Consider the following 19,868-nt stretch of genomic DNA (forward strand, 5'->3'; position numbering starts at 1 on the left):
AGACTCCCATAGGGTTCAGTGTTAATCAGTGAGACTCCCATAGGGTTCATGTGTTAATCAGTGAGACTCCCATAGGGTTCAGTGTTAATCAATGAGACTCCCAAAGGGTTCAGTGTTAATCAGTGAGACTCCCACAAGGTTCATGTGTTAATCAGTGAGACTCCCATAGGGTTCAGTGTTAATCAATGAGACTCCCATAGGGTTCAGTGTTAATCAGTGAGACTCCCACAAAGTTCATGTGTTAATCAGTGAGACTCCCATAGGGTTCAGTGTTAATCAATGAGACTCCCATAGGGTTCAGTGTTAATCAGTGAGACTCCAACAGGGTTCAGTGTTAATCAGTGAGACTCCCACAGGGTTCAGTGTTAATCAGTGAGATTCCCACAGGGTTCAGTGTTAATCAGTGAGACTCCCATAGTGTTCAGTGTAAATCACTGAGACTCCCATTGGGTTCGGTGTTAATCAGTGAGACTCCCATAGGGTTCAGTTTTAATCAGTGAGACTCCCATAGGGTTCAGTTTTAATCAGTGAGACTCCCCTAGGGTTCAGTGTTAATCATTGAGACTCCCACAGGGTTCAGTGTTAATCAGTGAGGCACCCACAGGGTTCAGTGTTAATCAGTGAGACTCCGATTGGGTCAGTATTAATCGGTGAGACTCCCATAGGGTTCAGTTTTAATCAGTGAGACTCCCTTAGGGTTCAGTGTTAATCAGTGAGACTACCACAGGGTTCAGTGTTAATCAGTGAAATTCCCACAGGTTTCAGTGTTAATCAGTGAGACTCCCTTAGGGTTCAGTGTTAATCAGTGAGACTCCCACAGGGTTCAGTGTTTATCAGTGAGACTCCCATAGGGTTCAGTGTTAATCAGTGAGACTCCCATAGGGTTCAGTGTTAATCAGTGAGACTCCCATAGGGTTCGATGTTAATCAGTGAGACTCCCATAGGGTTCAGTGTTAATCAGTGAGACTCCCATAGGGTTCAGTGTTAATCAGTGAGAATCCCACAGGGTTCAGTGTTAATCAGTGAGACTCCCATAGGGTTCAGTGTTAATCAGTGAGACTCCCATAGGGTTCAGTGTTAATCAGTGAGACTCCCACAGGGTTCAGTGTTAATCAGTGAGACACCCACAGGGTTCTGTGTTAATCAGTGAGACTCCCATAGGGTTCAGTGTTAATCAGTGAGACTCCCACAGGGTTCAGTGTTAATCAGTGAGACTCCCATAGGGTCCAGTGTTAATCAGTGAGACTCCCACAGGGTTCAGTGTTAATCAGTGAGACTCCCATTGGGTCAGTATTAATCGGTGAGACTCCCATAGGGTTCAGTGTTAATCAGTGAGACTCCCTTAGGGTTCAGTGTTAATCAGTGAGACTACCACAGGGTTCAGTGTTAATCAGTGAAATTCCCACAGGTTTCAGTGTTAATCAGTGAGACTCCCACAGGGTTCAGTGTTAATCAGTGAGACTCCCATAGGGTTCAGTGTTAATCAGTGAGACTCCCACAGGGTTCAGTGTTTATCAGTGAGACTCCCATAGGGTTCAATGTTAATCAGTGAGACTCCCATAGGGTTCAGTGTTAATCAGTGAGACTCCCATAGGGTTCAGTGTTAATCAGTGAGACTCCCACAGGGTTCAGTGTTAATCAGTGAGACTCCCATAGGGTTCAGTGTTAATCAGTGAGACTCCCATAGGGTTCAGTGTTAATCAGTGAGACTCCCACAGGGTTCAGTGTTAAACAGTGAGACACCCACAGGGTTCTGTGTTAATCAGTGAGACTCCCATAGGGTTCAGTGTTAATCAGTGAGACTCCCACAGGGTTCAGTGTTAATCAGTGAGACTCCCATAGGGTCCAGTGTTAATCAGTGAGACTCCCACAGTGTTCAGTGTTAATCAGTGAGACTCCCATTGGGTCAGTATTAATCGGTGAGACTCCCATAGGGTTCAGTGTTAATCAGTGAGACTCCCATAGGGTTCAGTGTTAATCAGTGAGACTCCCATAGGGTTCAGTGTTAATCAGTGAGACTCCCATAGGGTTCATGTGTTAATCAGTGAGACTCCCATAGGGTTCAGTGTTAATCAATGAGACTCCCATAGGGTTCAGTGTTAATCAGTGAGACTCCCACAAGGTTCATGTGTTAATCAGTGAGACTCCCATAGGGTTCAGTGTTAATCAATGAGACTCCCATAGGGTTCAGTGTTAATCAGTGAGACTCCAACAGGGTTCAGTGTTAATCAGTGAGACTCCCACAGGGTTCAGTGTTAATCAGTGAGATTCCCACAGGGTTCAGTGTTAATCAGTGAGACTCCCATAGTGTTCAGTGTAAATCACTGAGACTCCCATTGGGTTCGGTGTTAATCAGTGAGACTCCCATAGGGTTCAGTTTTAATCAGTGAGACTCCCATAGGGTTCAGTTTTAATCAGTGAGACTCCCATAGGGTTCAGTGTTAATCAGTGAGACTCCCATAGGGTTCAGTGTTAATCAGTGAGACTCCCATAGGGTTCAGTGTTAATCAGTGAGACTCCCCTAGGGTTCAGTGTTAATCATTGAGACTCCCACAGGGTTCAGTGTTAATCAGTGAGACACCCACAGGGTTCAGTGTTAATCAGTGAGACTCCCATTGGGTCAGTATTAATCGGTGAGACTCCCATAGGGTTCAGTTTTAATCAGTGAGACTCCCTTAGGGTTCAGTGTTAATCAGTGAGACTACCACAGGGTTCAGTGTTAATCAGTGAAATTCCCACAGGTTTCAGTGTTAATCAGTGAGACTCCCTTAGGTTCAGTGTTAATCAGTGAGACTCCCACAGGGTTCAGTGTTTATCAGTGAGACTCCCATAGGGTTCAGTGTTAATCAGTGAGACTCCCATAGGGTTCAGTGTTAATCAGTGAGACTCCCATAGGGTTCGATGTTAATCAGTGAGACTCCCATAGGGTTCAGTGTTAATCAGTGAGACTCCCATAGGGTTCAGTGTTAATCAGTGAGACTCCCACAGGGTTCAGTGTTAATCAGTGAGACTCCCATAGGGTTCAGTGTTAATCAGTGAGACTCCCATAGGGTTCAGTGTTAATCAGTGAGACTCCCACAGGGTTCAGTGTTAATCAGTGAGACACCCACAGGGTTCTGTGTTAATCAGTGAGACTCCCATAGGGTTCAGTGTTAATCAGTGAGACTCCCACAGGGTTCAGTGTTAATCAGTGAGACTCCCATAGGGTCCAGTGTTAATCAGTGAGACTCCCACAGGGTTCAGTGTTAATCAGTGAGACTCCCATTGGGTCAGTATTAATCGGTGAGACTCCCATAGGGTTCAGTGTTAATCAGTGAGACTCCCTTAGGGTTCAGTGTTAATCAGTGAGACTACCACAGGGTTCAGTGTTAATCAGTGATATTCCCACAGGTTTCAGTGTTAATCAGTGAGACTCCCACAGGGTTCAGTGTTAATCAGTGAGACTCCCATAGGGTTCAGTGTTAATCAGTGAGACTCCCACAGGGTTCAGTGTTTATCAGTGAGACTCCCATAGGGTTCAGTGTTAATCAGTGAGACTCCCATAGGGTTCAGTGTTAATCAGTGAGACTCCCATAGGGTTCATGTGTTAATCAGTGAGACTCCCATAGGGTTCAGTGTTAATCAATGAGACTCCCAAAGGGTTCAGTGTTAATCAGTGAGACTCCCACAAGGTTCATGTGTTAATCAGTGAGACTCCCATAGGGTTCAGTGTTAATCAATGAGACTCCCATAGGGTTCAGTGTTAATCAGTGAGACTCCCACAAAGTTCATGTGTTAATCAGTGAGACTCCCATAGGGTTCAGTGTTAATCAATGAGACTCCCATAGGGTTCAGTGTTAATCAGTGAGACTCCAACAGGGTTCAGTGTTAATCAGTGAGACTCCCACAGGGTTCAGTGTTAATCAGTGAGATTCCCACAGGGTTCAGTGTTAATCAGTGAGACTCCCATAGTGTTCAGTGTAAATCACTGAGACTCCCATTGGGTTCGGTGTTAATCAGTGAGACTCCCATAGGGTTCAGTTTTAATCAGTGAGACTCCCATAGGGTTCAGTTTTAATCAGTGAGACTCCCCTAGGGTTCGTGTGTTAATCATTGAGACTCCCACAGGGTTCAGTGTTAATCAGTGAGACACCCACAGGGTTCAGTGTTAATCAGTGAGACTCCCATTGGGTCAGTATTAATCGGTGAGACTCCCATAGGGTTCAGTTTTAATCAGTGAGACTCCCTTAGGGTTCAGTGTTAATCAGTGAGACTACCACAGGGTTCAGTGTTAATCAGTGAAATTCCCACAGGTTTCAGTGTTAATCAGTGAGACTCCCTTAGGGTTCAGTGTTAATCAGTGAGACTCCCACAGGGTTCAGTGTTTATCAGTGAGACTCCCATAGGGTTCAGTGTTAATCAGTGAGACTCCCATAGGGTTCAGTATTAATCAGTGAGACTCCCATAGGGTTCGATGTTAATCAGTGAGACTCCCATAGGGTTCAGTGTTAATCAGTGAGACTCCCATATGGTTCAGTGTTAATCAGTGAGACTCCCACAGGGTTCAGTGTTAATCAGTGAGACTCCCATAGGGTTCAGTGTTAATCAGTGAGACTCCCATAGGGTTCAGTGTTAATCAGTGAGACTCCCACAGGGTTCAGTGTTAATCAGTGAGACACCCACAGGGTTCTGTGTTAATCAGTGAGACTCCCATAGGGTTCAGTGTTAATCAGTGAGACTCCCACAGGGTTCAGTGTTAATCAGTGAGACTCCCATAGGGTCCAGTGTTAATCAGTGAGACTCCCACAGGGTTCAGTGTTAATCAGTGAGACTCCCATTGGGTCAGTATTAATCGGTGAGACTCCCATAGGGTTCAGTGTTAATCAGTGAGACTCCCTTAGGGTTCAGTGTTAATCAGTGAGACTACCACAGGGTTCAGTGTTAATCAGTGAAATTCCCACAGGTTTCAGTGTTAATCAGTGAGACTCCCACAGGGTTCAGTGTTAATCAGTGAGACTCCCATAGGGTTCAGTGTTAATCAGTGAGACTCCCACAGGGTTCAGTGTTTATCAGTGAGACTCCCATAGGGTTCAGTGTTAATCAGTGAGACTCCCATAGGGTTCAGTGTTAATCAGTGAGACTCCCATAGGGTTCATGTGTTAATCAGTGAGACTCCCATAGGGTTCAGTGTTAATCAATGAGACTCCCAAAGGGTTCAGTGTTAATCAGTGAGACTCCCACAAGGTTCATGTGTTAATCAGTGAGACTCCCATAGGGTTCAGTGTTAATCAATGAGACTCCCATAGGGTTCAGTGTTAATCAGTGAGACTCCAACAGGGTTCAGTGTTAATCAGTGAGACTCCCACAGGGTTCAGTGTTAATCAGTGAGATTCCCACAGGGTTCAGTGTTAATCAGTGAAACTCCCATAGTGTTCAGTGTAAATCACTGAGACTCCCATTGGGTTCGGTGTTAATCAGTGAGACTCCCATAGGGTTCAGTTTTAATCAGTGAGACTCCCATAGGGTTCAGTTTTAATCAGGGAGACTCCCACAGGGTTCAGTGTTAATCAGTGAGACTCCCATTGGGTCAGTATTAATCGTTGAGACTCCCATAGGGTTCAGTGTTAATCAGTGAGACTCCCTTAGGGTTCAGTGTTAATCAGTGAGACTCCCACAGGGTTCAGTTTTAATCAGTGAGACACCCACAGGGTTCTGTGTTAATCAGTGAGACTCCCATAGGGTTCAGTGTTAATCAATGAGACTCCCATAGGGTTCAGTGTTAATCAGTGAGACTCCAACAGGGTTCAGTGTTAATCAGTGAGACTCCCACAGGGTTCAGTGTTAATCAGTGAGATTCCCACAGGGTTCAGTGTTAATCAGTGAGACTCCCATAGTGTTCAGTGTAAATCACTGAGACTCCCATTGGGTTCGGTGTTAATCAGTGAGACTCCCATAGGGTTCAGTTTTAATCAGTGAGACTCCCATAGGGTTCAGTTTTAATCAGTGAGACTCCCATAGGGTTCAGTGTTAATCAGTGAGACTCCCATAGGGTTCAGTGTTAATCAGTGAGACTCCCATAGGGTTCAGTGTTAATCAGTGAGACTCCCCTAGGGTTCAGTGTTAATCATTGAGACTCCCACAGGGTTCAGTGTTAATCAGTGAGACACCCACAGGGTTCAGTGTTAATCAGTGAGACTCCCATTGGGTCAGTATTAATCGGTGAGACTCCCATAGGGTTCAGTTTTAATCAGTGAGACTACCACAGGGTTCAGTGTTAATCAGTGAAATTCCCACAGGTTTCAGTGTTAATCAGTGAGACTCCCTTAGGGTTCAGTGTTAATCAGTGAGACTCCCACAGGGTTCAGTGTTTATCAGTGAGACTCCCATAGGGTTCAGTGTTAATCAGTGAGACTCCCATAGGGTTCAGTGTTAATCAGTGAGACTCCCATAGGGTTCGATGTTAATCAGTGAGACTCCCATAGGGTTCAGTGTTAATCAGTGAGACTCCCATAGGGTTCAGTGTTAATCAGTGAGACTCCCACAGGGTTCAGTGTTAATCAGTGAGACTCCCATAGGGTTCAGTGTTAATCAGTGAGACTCCCATAGGGTTCAGTGTTAATCAGTGAGACTCCCACAGGGTTCAGTGTTAATCAGTGAGACACCCACAGGGTTCTGTGTTAATCAGTGAGACTCCCATAGGGTTCAGTGTTAATCAGTGAGACTCCCACAGGGTTCAGTGTTAATCAGTGAGACTCCCATAGGGTCCAGTGTTAATCAGTGAGACTCCCACAGGGTTCAGTGTTAATCAGTGAGACTCCCATTGGGTCAGTATTAATCGGTGAGACTCCCATAGGGTTCAGTGTTAATCAGTGAGACTCCCTTAGGGTTCAGTGTTAATCAGTGAGACTACCACAGGGTTCAGTGTTAATCAGTGAAATTCCCACAGGTTTCAGTGTTAATCAGTGAGACTCCCACAGGGTTCAGTGTTAATCAGTGAGACTCCCATAGGGTTCAGTGTTAATCAGTGAGACTCCCATAGGGTTCATGTGTTAATCAGTGAGACTCCCATAGGGTTCAGTGTTAATCAATGAGACTCCCAAAGGGTTCAGTGTTAATCAGTGAGACTCCCACAAGGTTCATGTGTTAATCAGTGAGACTCCCATAGGGTTCAGTGTTAATCAATGAGACTCCCATAGGGTTCAGTGTTAATCAGTGAGACTCCAACAGGGTTCAGTGTTAATCAGTGAGACTCCCACAGGGTTCAGTGTTAATCAGTGAGATTCCCACAGGGTTCAGTGTTAATCAGTGAAACTCCCATAGTGTTCAGTGTAAATCACTGAGACTCCCATTGGGTTCGGTGTTAATCAGTGAGACTCCCATAGGGTTCAGTTTTAATCAGTGAGACTCCCATAGGGTTCAGTTTTAATCAGGGAGACTCCCACAGGGTTCAGTGTTAATCAGTGAGACTCCCATTGGGTCAGTATTAATCGGTGAGACTCCCATAGGGTTCAGTGTTAATCAGTGAGACTCCCTTAGGGTTCAGTGTTAATCAGTGAGACTCCCACAGGGTTCAGTGTTAATCAGTGAGACACCCACAGGGTTCTGTGTTAATCAGTGAGACTCCCATAGGGTTCAGTGTTAATCAGTGAGACTACCACAGGGTTCAGTGTTAATCAGTGAGACTCCCATAGGTTTCAGTGTTAATCAGTGAGACTCCCACAGGGTTCAGTGTTAATCAGTGAGACTCCCATAGGGTTCAGTGTTAATCAGTGAGACTCCCACAGGGTTCAGTGTTTATCAGTGAGACTCCCATAGGGTTCAGTGTTAATCAGTGAGACTCCCTCAGGGTTCAGTGTTAATTAGTGAGACTCCCATAGGGTCCAGTGTTAATCGGTGAGACTCCCATAGGGTTCAGTGTTAATCAGTGAGACTCCCTTAGGGTTCAGTGTTAATCAGTGAGACTACCACAGGGTTCAATGTTAATCAGTGAAATTCCCACAGGTTTCAGTGTTAATCATTGAGACTCCCACAGGGTTCAGTGTTAATCAGTGAGAATCCCATAGGGTTCAGTGTTAATCAGTGAGACTCCCACAGGGTTCAGTGTTTATCAGTGAGACTCCCATAGGGTTCAGTGTTAATCAGTGAGACTCCCACAGGGTTCAGTGTTAATCAGTGAGATTCCCACAGGGTTCAGTGTTAATCAGTGAGACTCCCATAGTGTTCAGTGTAAATCACTGAGACTCCCATTGGGTTCGGTGTTAATCAGTGAGACTCCCATAGGGTTCAGTTTTAATCAGTGAGACTCCCATAGGGTTCAGTTTTAATCAGTGAGACTCCCATAGGGTTCAGTGTTAATCAGTGAGACTCCCATAGGGTTCAGTGTTAATCAGTGAGACTCCCATAGGGTTCAGTTTTAATCAGTGAGACTCCCTTAGGGTTCAGTGTTAATCAGTGAGACTACCACAGGGTTCAGTGTTAATCAGTGAAATTCCCACAGGTTTCAGTGTTAATCAGTGAGACTCCCTTAGGGTTCAGTGTTAATCAGTGAGACTCCCACAGGGTTCAGTGTTTATCAGTGAGACTCCCATAGGGTTCAGTGTTAATCAGTGAGACTCCCATAGGGTTCAGTGTTAATCAGTGAGACTCCCATAGGGTTCAGTGTTAATCAGTGAGACTCCCATAGGGTTCAGTGTTAATCAGTGAGACTCCCACAGGGTTCAGTGTTAATCAGTGAGACTCCCATAGGGTTCAGTGTTAATCAGTGAGACTCCCATAGGGTTCAGTGTTAATCAGTGAGACTCCCACAGGGTTCAGTGTTAATCAGTGAGACACCCACAGGGTTCTGTGTTAATCAGTGAGACTCCCATAGGGTTCAGTGTTAATCAGTGAGACTCCCACAGGGTTCAGTGTTAATCAGTGAGACTCCCATAGGGTCCAGTGTTAATCAGTGAGACTCCCACAGGGTTCAGTGTTAATCAGTGAGACTCCCATTGGGTCAGTATTAATCGGTGAGACTCCCATAGGGTTCAGTGTTAATCAATGAGACTCCCTTAGGGTTCAGTGTTAATCAGTGAGACTACCACAGGGTTCAGTGTTAATCAGTGAAATTCCCACAGGTTTCAGTGTTAATCAGTGAGACTCCCACAGGGTTCAGTGTTAATCAGTGAGACTCCCATAGGGTTCAGTGTTAATCAGTGAGACTCCCACAGGGTTCAGTGTTTATCAGTGAGACTCCCATAGGGTTCAGTGTTAATCAGTGAGACTCCCATAGGGTTCAGTGTTAATCAGTGAGACTCCCATAGGGTTCATGTGTTAATCAGTGAGACTCCCATAGGGTTCAGTGTTAATCAATGAGACTCCCAAAGGGTTCAGTGTTAATCAGTGAGACTCCCACAAGGTTCATGTGTTAATCAGTGAGACTCCCATAGGGTTCAGTGTTAATCAATGAGACTCCCATAGGGTTCAGTGTTAATCAGTGAGACTCCAACAGGGTTCAGTGTTAATCATTGAGACTCCCACAGGGTTCAGTGTTAATCAGTGAGATTCCCACAGGGTTCAGTGTTAATCAGTGAAACTCCCATAGTGTTCAGTGTAAATCACTGAGACTCCCATTGGGTTCGGTGTTAATCAGTGAGACTCCCATAGGGTTCAGTTTTAATCAGTGAGACTCCCATAGGGTTCAGTTTTAATCAGGGAGACTCCCACAGGGTTCAGTGTTAATCAGTGAGACTCCCATTGGGTCAGTATTAATCGGTGAGACTCCCATAGGGTTCAGTGTTAATCAGTGAGACTCCCTTAGGGTTCAGTGTTAATCAGTGAGACTCCCACAGGGTTCAGTGTTAATCAGTGAGACACCCACAGGGTTCTGTGTTAATCAGTGAGACTCCCATAGGGTTCAGTGTTAATCAGTGAGACTACCACAGGGTTCAGTGTTAATCAGTGAGACTCCCATAGGTTTCAGTGTTAATCAGTGAGACTCCCACAGGGTTCAGTGTTAATCAGTGAGACTCCCATAGGGTTCAGTGTTAATCAGTGAGACTCCCACAGGGTTCAGTGTTTATCAGTGAGACTCCCATAGGGTTCAGTGTTAATCAGTGAGACTCCCTCAGGGTTCAGTGTTAATCAGTGAGACTCCCATAGGGTCCAGTGTTAATCGGTGAGACTCCCATAGGGTTCAGTGTTAATCAGTGAGACTCCCTTAGGGTTCAGTGTTAATCAGTGAGACTACCACAGGGTTCAATGTTAATCAGTGAAATTCCCACAGGTTTCAGTGTTAATCATTGAGACTCCCACAGGGGTCAGTGTTAATCAGTGAGAATCCCATAGGGTTCAGTGTTAATCAGTCAGACTCCCACAGGGTTCAGTGTTTATCAGTGAGACTCCCATAGGGTTCAGTGTTAATCAGTGAGACTCCCATAGGGTTCAGTGTTAATCAGTGAGACTCCCATAGGGTTCGATGTTAATCAGTGAGACTCCCATAGGGTTCAGTGTTAATCAGTGAGACTCCCATAGGGTTCAGTGTTAATCAGTGAGACTCCCACAGGGTTCAGTGTTAATCAGTGAGACTCCCATAGGGTTCAGTGTTAATCAGTGAGACTCCCATAGGGTTCAGTGTTAATCAGTGAGACTCCCACAGGGTTCAGTGTTAATCAGTGAGACACCCACAGGGTTCTGTGTTAATCAGTGAGACTCCCATAGGGTTCAGTGTTAATCAGTGAGACTCCCACAGGGTTCAGTGTTAATCAGTGAGACTCCCATAGGGTCCAGTGTTAATCAGTGAGACTCTCACAGGGTTCAGTGTTAATCAGTGAGACTCCCATAGGGTTCAGTGTTAATCAGTGAGACTCCCACAGGGTTCAGTGTTAATCAGCGAGATTCCCATAGGGTTCAGTGTTAATCAGTGAGACTCCCACAGGGTTCAGTGTTAATCAGTGAGACTCCCATTGGGTCAGTATTAATCGGTGAGACTCCCATAGCGTTCAGTGTTAATCAGTGAGACTCCCTTAGGGTTCAGTGTTAATCAGTGAGACTACCACAGGGTTCAGTGTTAATCAGTGAAATTCCCACAGGTTTCAGTGTTAATCAGTGAGACTCCCACAGGGTTCAGTGTTAATCAGTGAGACTCCCATAGGGTTCAGTGTTAATCAGTGAGACTCCCACAGGGTTCAGTGTTTATCAGTGAGACTCCCATAGGGTTCAGTGTTAATCATTGAGACTCCCACAGGGTTCAGTGTTAATCAGTGAGACTCCCACAGGGTCCAGTGTTAATCAGTGAGACTCTCACAGGGTTCAGTGTTAATCAGTGAGACTCCCATAGGGTTCAGTGTTAATCAGTGGGACTCCCACAGGGTTCAGTGTTAATCAGCGAGATTCCCATAGGGTTCAGTGTTAATCAGTGAGACTCCCATTGGGTCAGTATTAATCGGTGAGACTCCCATAGCGTTCAGTGTTAATCAGTGAGACTCCCTTAGGGTTCAGTGTTAATCAGTGAGACTCCCATAGGGTTCAGTGTTAATCAGTGAGACTCCCACAGGGTTCAGTGTTAATCAGTGAGACTCCCATAGGGTCCAGTGTTAATCAGTGAGACTCTCACAGGGTTCAGTGTTAATCAGTGAGACTCCCATAGGGTTCAGTGTTAATCAGTGAGACTCCCACAGGGTTCAGTGTTAATCAGTGAGACTCCCATAGGGTCCTGTGTTAATCAGTGAGACTCTCACAGGGTTCAGTGTTAATCAGTGAGACTCCCTTAGGGTTCAGTGTTAATCAGTGAGACTCCCATTGGGTCAGTATTAATCTGTGAGACTCCCATAGCGTTCAGTGTTAATCAGTGAGACTCCCTTAGGGTTCAGTGTTAATCAGTGAGACTACCACAGGGTTCAGTGTTAATCAGTGAAATTCCCACAGGTTTCAGTGTTAATCAGTGAGACTCCCACAGGGTTCAGTGTTAATCAGTGAGACTCCCATAGGGTTCAGTGTTAATCAGTGAGACTCCCATAGGGTTCAGTGTTTATCAGTGAGACTCCCATAGGGTTCAGTGTTAATCAGTGAGACTCCCTCAGGGTTCAGTGTTAATCAGTGAGACTCCCATAGGGTCCAGTGTTAATCAGTGAGACTCTCACAGGGTTCAGTGTTAATCAGTGAGACTCCCATAGGGTTCAGTGTTAATCAGTGAGACTCCCACAGGGTTCAGTGTTAATCAGCGAGATTCCCATAGGGTTCAGTGGTAATCAGTGAGACTCCCACAGGGTTCAGTGTTAATCAGTGAGACTCCCATTGGGTCAGTATTAATCGGTGAGACTCCCAAAGCGTTCAGTGTTAATCAGTGAGACTCCCTTAGGGTTCAGTGTTAATCAGTGAGACTCCCTTAAGGTTCAGTGTTAATCAGTGAGACTCCCACAGGGTTCAGTGTTAATCAGTGAGACTCCCATAGGGTCCAGTGTTAATCAGTGAGACTCTCACAGGGTTCAGTGTTAATCAGTGAGACTCCCATAGGGTTCAGTGTTAATCAGTGAGACTCCCACAGGGTTCAGTGTTAATCAGCGAGATTCCCATAGGGTTCAGTGTTAATCAGGGAGACTCCCACAGGGTTCAGTGTTAATCAGTGAGACTCCCATTGGGTCAGTATTAATCGGTGAGACTCCCATAGGGTTCAGTGTTAATCAGTGAGACTCCCTTAGGGTTCAGTGTTAATCAGTGAGACTCCGACTGGGTTCAGTGTTAATCAGTGAGACTCCCATAGGGTTCAGTGTTAATCAGTGAGACTCCCACAGGGTTCAGTGTTTATCAGTGAGACTCCCATAGGGTTCAGTGTTAATCAGTGAGACTACCACAGGGTTCAGTGTTAATCAGTCAGACTCCCAAAGGGTTCAGTGTTAATCAGTGAGACTCCCACAGGGTTCATGTGTTAATCAGTGAGACTCCCATAGGGTTCAGTGTTAATCAGTGAGACTCCCACAGGGTTCAGTGTTAATCACTGAGACTCCCACAGGGTTCAGTGTTAATCAGTGAGACTCCCATAGGGTTCAGTGTTAATCAGTGAGACTCCCACAGGGTTCATTCTTAATCAGTGAGACTCCCATAGGGTTCAGTGTTAATCAGTGAGACTCCCACAGGGTTCAGTGTTAATCATTGACACTCCCACAGGGTTCATTGTTAATCAGTGAGACTCCCATAGGGTTCAGTGTAAATCAGTGAGACTCCCATAGGGTTCAGTGTTAATCAGTGAGACTCCCACAGGGTTCAGTGTTAATCAGTGAGACACCCACAGGGTTCTGCGTTAATCAGTGAGACTCCCATAGGGTTCAGTGTTAATCAGTGAGAATCCCACAGGGTTCAGTGTTAATCAGTGAGACTCCCTCAGGGTTCAGTCTTAATCAGTGAGACTCCCACAGGGTTCAGTGTTAATCAGTGAGACACGCACAGGGTTCAGTGTTAATCAGCGAGATTCCCATAGGGTTCTGTGTTAATCAGTGAGATTCCCACAGGGTTCAGTGTTAATCAGTGAGACACGCACAGGGTTCAGTGTTAATCAGTGAGACTCCCTTAGGGTTCAGTGTTAATCAGTGAGACTCCCATCGGGTTCAGTGTTAATCAGTGAGACTCCCATAGGGTTCAGTGTTAATCAGTGGGGCTCCCACAGTGTTCAGTGTTAATCAGTGAGACTCCCACAGGGTTCAGTGTTTATCAGTGAGACTCCCATAGGGTTCAGTGTTAATCAGTGAGACTCCCATAGGGTTCAGTGTTAATCAGTGAGACTCCCATAGGGTTCATGTGTTAATCAGTGAGACTCCCATAGGGTTCAGTGTTAATCAATAAGACTCCCAAAGGGTTTAGTGTTAATCAGTGAGACTCCCACAAGGTTCATGTGTTAATCAGTGAGACTCCCATAGGGTTCAGTGTTAATCAATGAGACTCCCATAGGGTTCAGTGTTAATCAGTGAGACTCCAACAGGGTTCAGTGTTAATCAGTGAGACTCCCACAGGGTTCAGTGTTAATCAGTGAGATTCCCACAGGGTTCAGTGTTAATCAGTGAGACTCCCATAGTGTTCAGTGTAAATCACTGAGACTCCCATTGGGTTCGGTGTTAATCAGTGAGACTCCCATAGGGTTCAGTGTTAATCAGTGAGACTCCCACAGGGTTCAGTGTTAATCAGTGAGACTCCCATTGGGTCAGTATTAATCGGTGAGACTCCCATAGCGTTCAGTGTTAATCAGTGAGACTCCCTTAGGGTTCAGTGTTAATCAGTGAGACTCCCATAGGGTTCAGTGTTAATCATTGAGACTCCCACAGGGTTCAGTGTTAATCAGTGAGACACCCACAGGGTTCTGTGTTAATCAGTGAGACTCCCATAGGGTTCAGTGTTAATCAGTGAGACTCCCACAGGGTTCAGTGTTAATCAGTGAGACTCCCATAGGGTCCAGTGTTAATCAGTGAGACTCTCACAGGGTTCAGTGTTAATCAGTGAGACTCCCATAGGGTTCAGTGTTAATCAGTGAGACTCCCACAGGGTTCAGTGTTAATCAGCGAGATTCCCATAGGGTTCAGTGTTAATCAGTGAGACTCCCACAGGGTTCAGTGTTAATCAGTGAGACTCCCATTGGGTCAGTATTAATCGGTGAGACTCCCATAGGGTTCAGTGTTAATCAGTGAGACTCCCTTAGGGTTCAGTGTTAATCAGTGAGACTACCACAGGGTTCAATGTTAATCAGTGAAATTCCCACAGGTTTCAGTGTTAATCATTGAGACTCCCACAGGGTTCAGTGTTAATCAGTGAGAATCCCATAGGGTTCAGTGTTAATCAGTGAGACTCCCACAGGGTTCAGTGTTTATCAGTGAGACTCCCATAGGGTTCAGTGTTAATCAGTGAGACTCCCATAGGGTTCAGTGTTAATCAGTGAGACTCCCATAGGGTTCGATGTTAATCAGTGAGACTCCCATAGGGTTCAGTGTTAATCAGTGAGACTCCCATAGGGTTCAGTGTTAATCAGTGAGACTCCCACAGGGTTCAGTGTTAATCAGTGAGACTCCCATAGGGTTCAGTGTTAATCAGTGAGACTCCCATAGGGTTCAGTGTTAATCAGTGAGACTCCCACAGGGTTCAGTGTTAATCAGTGAGACACCCACAGGGTTCTGTGTTAATCAGTGAGACTCCCATAGGGTTCAGTGTTAATCAGTGAGACTCCCACAGGGTTCAGTGTTAATCAGTGAGACTCCCATAGGGTCCAGTGTTAATCAGTGAGACTCTCACAGGGTTCAGTGTTAATCAGTGAGACTCCCACAGGGTTCAGTGTTAATCAGTGAGACTCCCATAGGGTCCAGTGTTAATCAGTGAGACTCTCACAGGGTTCAGTGTTAATCAGTGAGACTCCCATAGGGTTCAGTGTTAATCAGTGAGACTCCCACAGGGTTCAGTGTTAATCAGCGAGATTCCCATAGGGTTCAGTGTTAATCAGTGAGACTCCCACAGGGTTCAGTGTTAATCAGTGAGACTCCCATTGGGTCAGTATTAATCGGTGAGACTCCCATAGCGTTCAGTGTTAATCAGTGAGACTCCCTTAGGGTTCAGTGTTAATCAGTGAGACTACCACAGGGTTCAGTGTTAATCAGTGAAATTCCCACAGGTTTCAGTGTTAATCAGTGAGACTCCCACAGGGTTCAGTGTTAATCAGTGAGACTCCCATAGGGTTCAGTGTTAATCAGTGAGACTCCCACAGGGTTCAGTGTTTATCAGTGCAACTCCCATAGGGTTCAGTGTTAATCAGTGAGACTACAATAGGGTTCAGTGTTAATCAGTGAGACTCCCATAGGGTTCGATGTTAAACAGTGAGACTCCCATAGGGTTCAGTGTTAATCAGTGAGACTCCCATAGGGTTCAGTGTTAATCAGTGAGATTCCCACAGGGTTCATGTGTTAATCAGTGAGACTCCCATAGGGTTCAGTGTTAATCAATGAGACTCCCATAGGGTTCAGTGTTAATCAGTGAGACTCCAACAGGGTTCAGTGTTAATCAGTGAGACTCCCACAGGGTTCAGTGTTAATCAGTGAGATTCCCACAGGGTTCAGTGTTAATCAGTGAGACTCCCATAGTGTTCAGTGTAAATCACTGAGACTCCCATTGGGTTCGGTGTTAATCAGTGAGACTCCCATAGGGTTCAGTTTTAATCAGTGAGACTCCCATAGGGTTCAGTTTTAATCAGTGAGACTCCCATAGGGTTCAGTGTTAATCAGTTAGACTCCCATAGGGTTCAGTGTTAATCAGTGAGACTCCCATAGGGTTCAGTGTTAATCAGTGAGACTCCCATAGGGTTCAGTTTTAATCAGTGAGACTCCCATAGGGTTCAGTTTTAATCAGTGAGACTCCATAGGGTTCAGTGTTGATCAGTGAGACTCCCATAGGGTTCAGTGTTAATCAGTGAGACTCCCACAGGGTTCAGTGTTAATCAGTGAGACACCCACAGGGTTCTGTGTTAATCAGTGAGACTCCCATAGGGTTCAGTGTTAATCAGTGAGACTCCCACAGGGTTCAGTGTTAATCAGTGAGACTCCCATAGGGTCCAGTGTTAATCAGTGAGACTCTCACAGGGTTCAGTGTTAATCAGTGAGACTCCCATAGGGTTCAGTGTTAATCAGTGAGACTCCCACAGGGTTCAGTGTTAATCAGCGAGATTCCCATAGGGTTCAGTGTTAATTAGTGAGACTCCCACAGGGTTCAGTGTTAATCAGTGAGACTCCCATTGGGTCAGTATTAATCGGTGAGACTCCCATAGGGTTCAGTGTTAATCAGTGAGACTCCCTTAGGGTTCAGTGTTAATCATTGAGACTCCCACTGGGTTCAGTGTTAATCAGTGAGACTCCCATAGGGTTCAGTGTTAATCAGTGAGACTCCCACAGGGTTCAGTGTTTATCAGTGAGACTCCCATAGGGTTCAGTGTTAATCAGTGAGACTACCACAGGGTTCAGTGTTAATCAGTCAGACTCCCATAGGGTTCAGTGTTAATCAGTGAGACTCCCACAGGGTTCATGTGTTAATCAGTGAGACTCCCATAGGGTTCAGTGTTAATCAGTGAGACTCCCACAGGGTTCAGTGTTAATCAGAGAGACTCCCACAGGGTTCAGTGTTAATCAGTGAGACTCCCACAGGGTTCAGTGTTAATCAGTGAGACTCCCACAGGGTTCATTCTTAATCAGTGAGACTCCCATAGGGTTCAGTGTTAATCAGTGAGACTCCCACAGGGTTCAGTGTTAATCATTGACACTCCCACAGGGTTCATTGTTAATCAGTGAGACTCCCATAGGGTTCAGTGTAAATCAGTGAGACTCCCATAGGGTTCAGTGTTAATCAGTGAGACTCCCACAGGGTTCAGTGTTAATCAGTGAGACACCCACAGGGTTCTGCGTTAATCAGTGAGACTCCCATAGGGTTCAGTGTTAATCAGTGAGAATCCCACAGGGTTCAGTGTTAATCAGTGAGACTCCCTCAGGGTTCAGTGTTAATCAGTGAGACTCCCACAGGGTTCAGTGTTAATCAGTGAGACACGCACAGGGTTCAGTGTTAATCAGCGAGATTCCCATAGGGTTCTGTGTTAATCAGTGGTATTCCCACAGGGTTCAGTGTTAATCAATGAGACTCCCATAGGGTTCAGTATTAATCGGTGAGACTCCCATAGGGTTCAGTGTTAATCAGTGAGACTCCCTTAGGGTTCAGTGTTCATCAGTGAGACTCCCATCGGGTTCAGTGTTAATCAGTGAGACTCCCATAGGGTTCAGTGTTAATCAGTGGGGCTCCCACAGTGTTCAGTGTTAATCAGTGAGACTCCCATAGGGTTCATTGTTAATCAGTGAGACTCCCACAGGGTTCAGTGTTAATCAGTGAGACTCCCACAGGGTTCAGTGTTAATCAGTGAGACTCCCACAGGGTTCAGTGGTAATCAGTGAGACTTCCATAGGGTTCAGTGTTAATCAGTGAGACTCCCATAGGGTTCAGTGTTAATCACTGAGACTCCCATAAGGTTCAGTGTTAATCAGTGAGACTCCCACAGGGTTTCAGTGTTAATCAATGAGACTCCCACAGGGTTCAGTGTTAATCAGTGAGACTCCCACAGGTTTCAGTGTTAATCAGTGAGACTCCCACAGGGTGCAGTGTTAATCAGTGAGACTCCCACAGGGTTCAGTGTTAATCAGTGAGACTCCCACAGGGTTCAGTTTTAATCAAAGAGACTCCCACAGGGTTCAGTATTAATCGGTGAGACTCCCATAGGGTTCAGTGTTAATCAGTGAGACTCCCATAGGGTTCGGTGTTAATCAGTGAGACTCCCATAGGGTTCAGTGTTAATCAATGAGACTCCCATAGGGTTCGGTGTTAATCAGTGAGACTCCCATAGAGTTCAGTGTTAATCAGTGAGACTCCCATAGGGTTCAGTGTTAATCAGTGAGACTCCCACAGGGTTCAGTGTTAATCAGTGAGACTCCCATAGGGTTCAGTGTTAATCAGTGAGACTCCCACAGGGTTCAGTGTTAATCAGTGAGACTCCCACAGGGTTCAGTGTTAATCAGTGAGACTCCCACAGGGTTCAGTGTTAATCAATGAGACTCCCATAGGGTTCAGTGTTAATCAGTGAGACTCCCATAGGGTTCAGTGTTAATCAGTGAGACTCCCACAGGGTTCAGTGTTAATCAGTGAGACTCCCACAGGGTTCAGTTTTAATCAATAAGACTCCCACAGGGTTCAGTATTAATCGGTGAGACTCCCATAGGGTTCAGTGTTAATCAGTGAGACTCCCATAGGGTTCGGTGTTAATCAGTGAGACTCCCATAGGGTTCAGTGTTAATCAGTGAGACTCCCATAGGGTTCGGTGTTAATCAGTGAGACTCCCATAGGGTTCAGTGTTAATCAGTGAGACTCCCATAGGGTTCTGTGTTAATCAGTGAGACTCCCACAGGGTTCATGTGTTAATCAGTGAGACACCAACAGGGTTCAGTATTAATCAGTGAGACTCCAACAGGGTTCAGTGTTAATCAGTGAGATTCCCACAGGGTTCAGTGTTAATCAGTGAGACTCCCATAGTGTTCAGTGTAAATCACTGAGACTCCCATTGGGTTCGGTGTTAATCAGTGAGACTCCCATAGGGTTCAGTTTTAATCAGTAAGACTCCCATAGGATTCAGTTTTAATCAGTGAGACTCCCATAGGGTTCAGTGTTAATCAGGGAGACTCCTATAGGGTTCAGTGTTAATCAGTGAGACTCCCATAGGGTTCAGTGTTAATCAGTGAGACTCCCATAGGGGTCAGTGTTAATCAGTGAGACTACCACAGGGTTCAATGTTAATCAGTGAAATTCCCACAGGGTTCAGTGTTAATCAGTGAGACTCCCACAGGGTTCAGTGTTAATCAGTGAGACTCCCATAGGGTTCAGTGTTAATCAGTGAGACTCCCACAGGGTTCAGTGTTTATCAGTGAGACTCCCATAGGGTTCAGTGTTAATCAGTGAGAGTCCCACAGGGTTCAGTGTTAATCAGTGAGACTCTAACAGTGTTCAGTGTTAATCAGTGAGATTCCAACAGCATTCAGTGTTAATCATTGAGATTCCCACAGGGTTCAGTGTTAATCAGTGAGACTCCCATAGTGTTCAGTGTAAATCACTGAGACTCCCATTGGGTTCGGTGATAATCAGTGAGACTCCCACAGGGTTCAGTGTTAATCAGTGAGACTCCCACAGGGTTCAGTGTTAATCAGTGAGACTCCCATAGGGTTCAGTGTTAATCAGTGAGACTCCCACATGGTTCAGTGTTTATCAGTGAGACTCCCATAAGGTTCAGTGTTAATCAGTGAGACTCCCATAGGGTTCAGTGTTAATCAGTGAGACTTCCACAGGGTTCAGTGTTAATCAGT

The sequence above is a fragment of the Petromyzon marinus genome, unplaced genomic scaffold (assembly GCF_048934315.1).
Source record: "Petromyzon marinus isolate PM22_M1 ecotype Great Lakes invasive population unplaced genomic scaffold, UKy_Petmar_22M1.pri1.0 PM_Scaffold_6, whole genome shotgun sequence".
Lineage (NCBI taxonomy): Eukaryota > Metazoa > Chordata > Hyperoartia > Petromyzontiformes > Petromyzontidae > Petromyzon > Petromyzon marinus.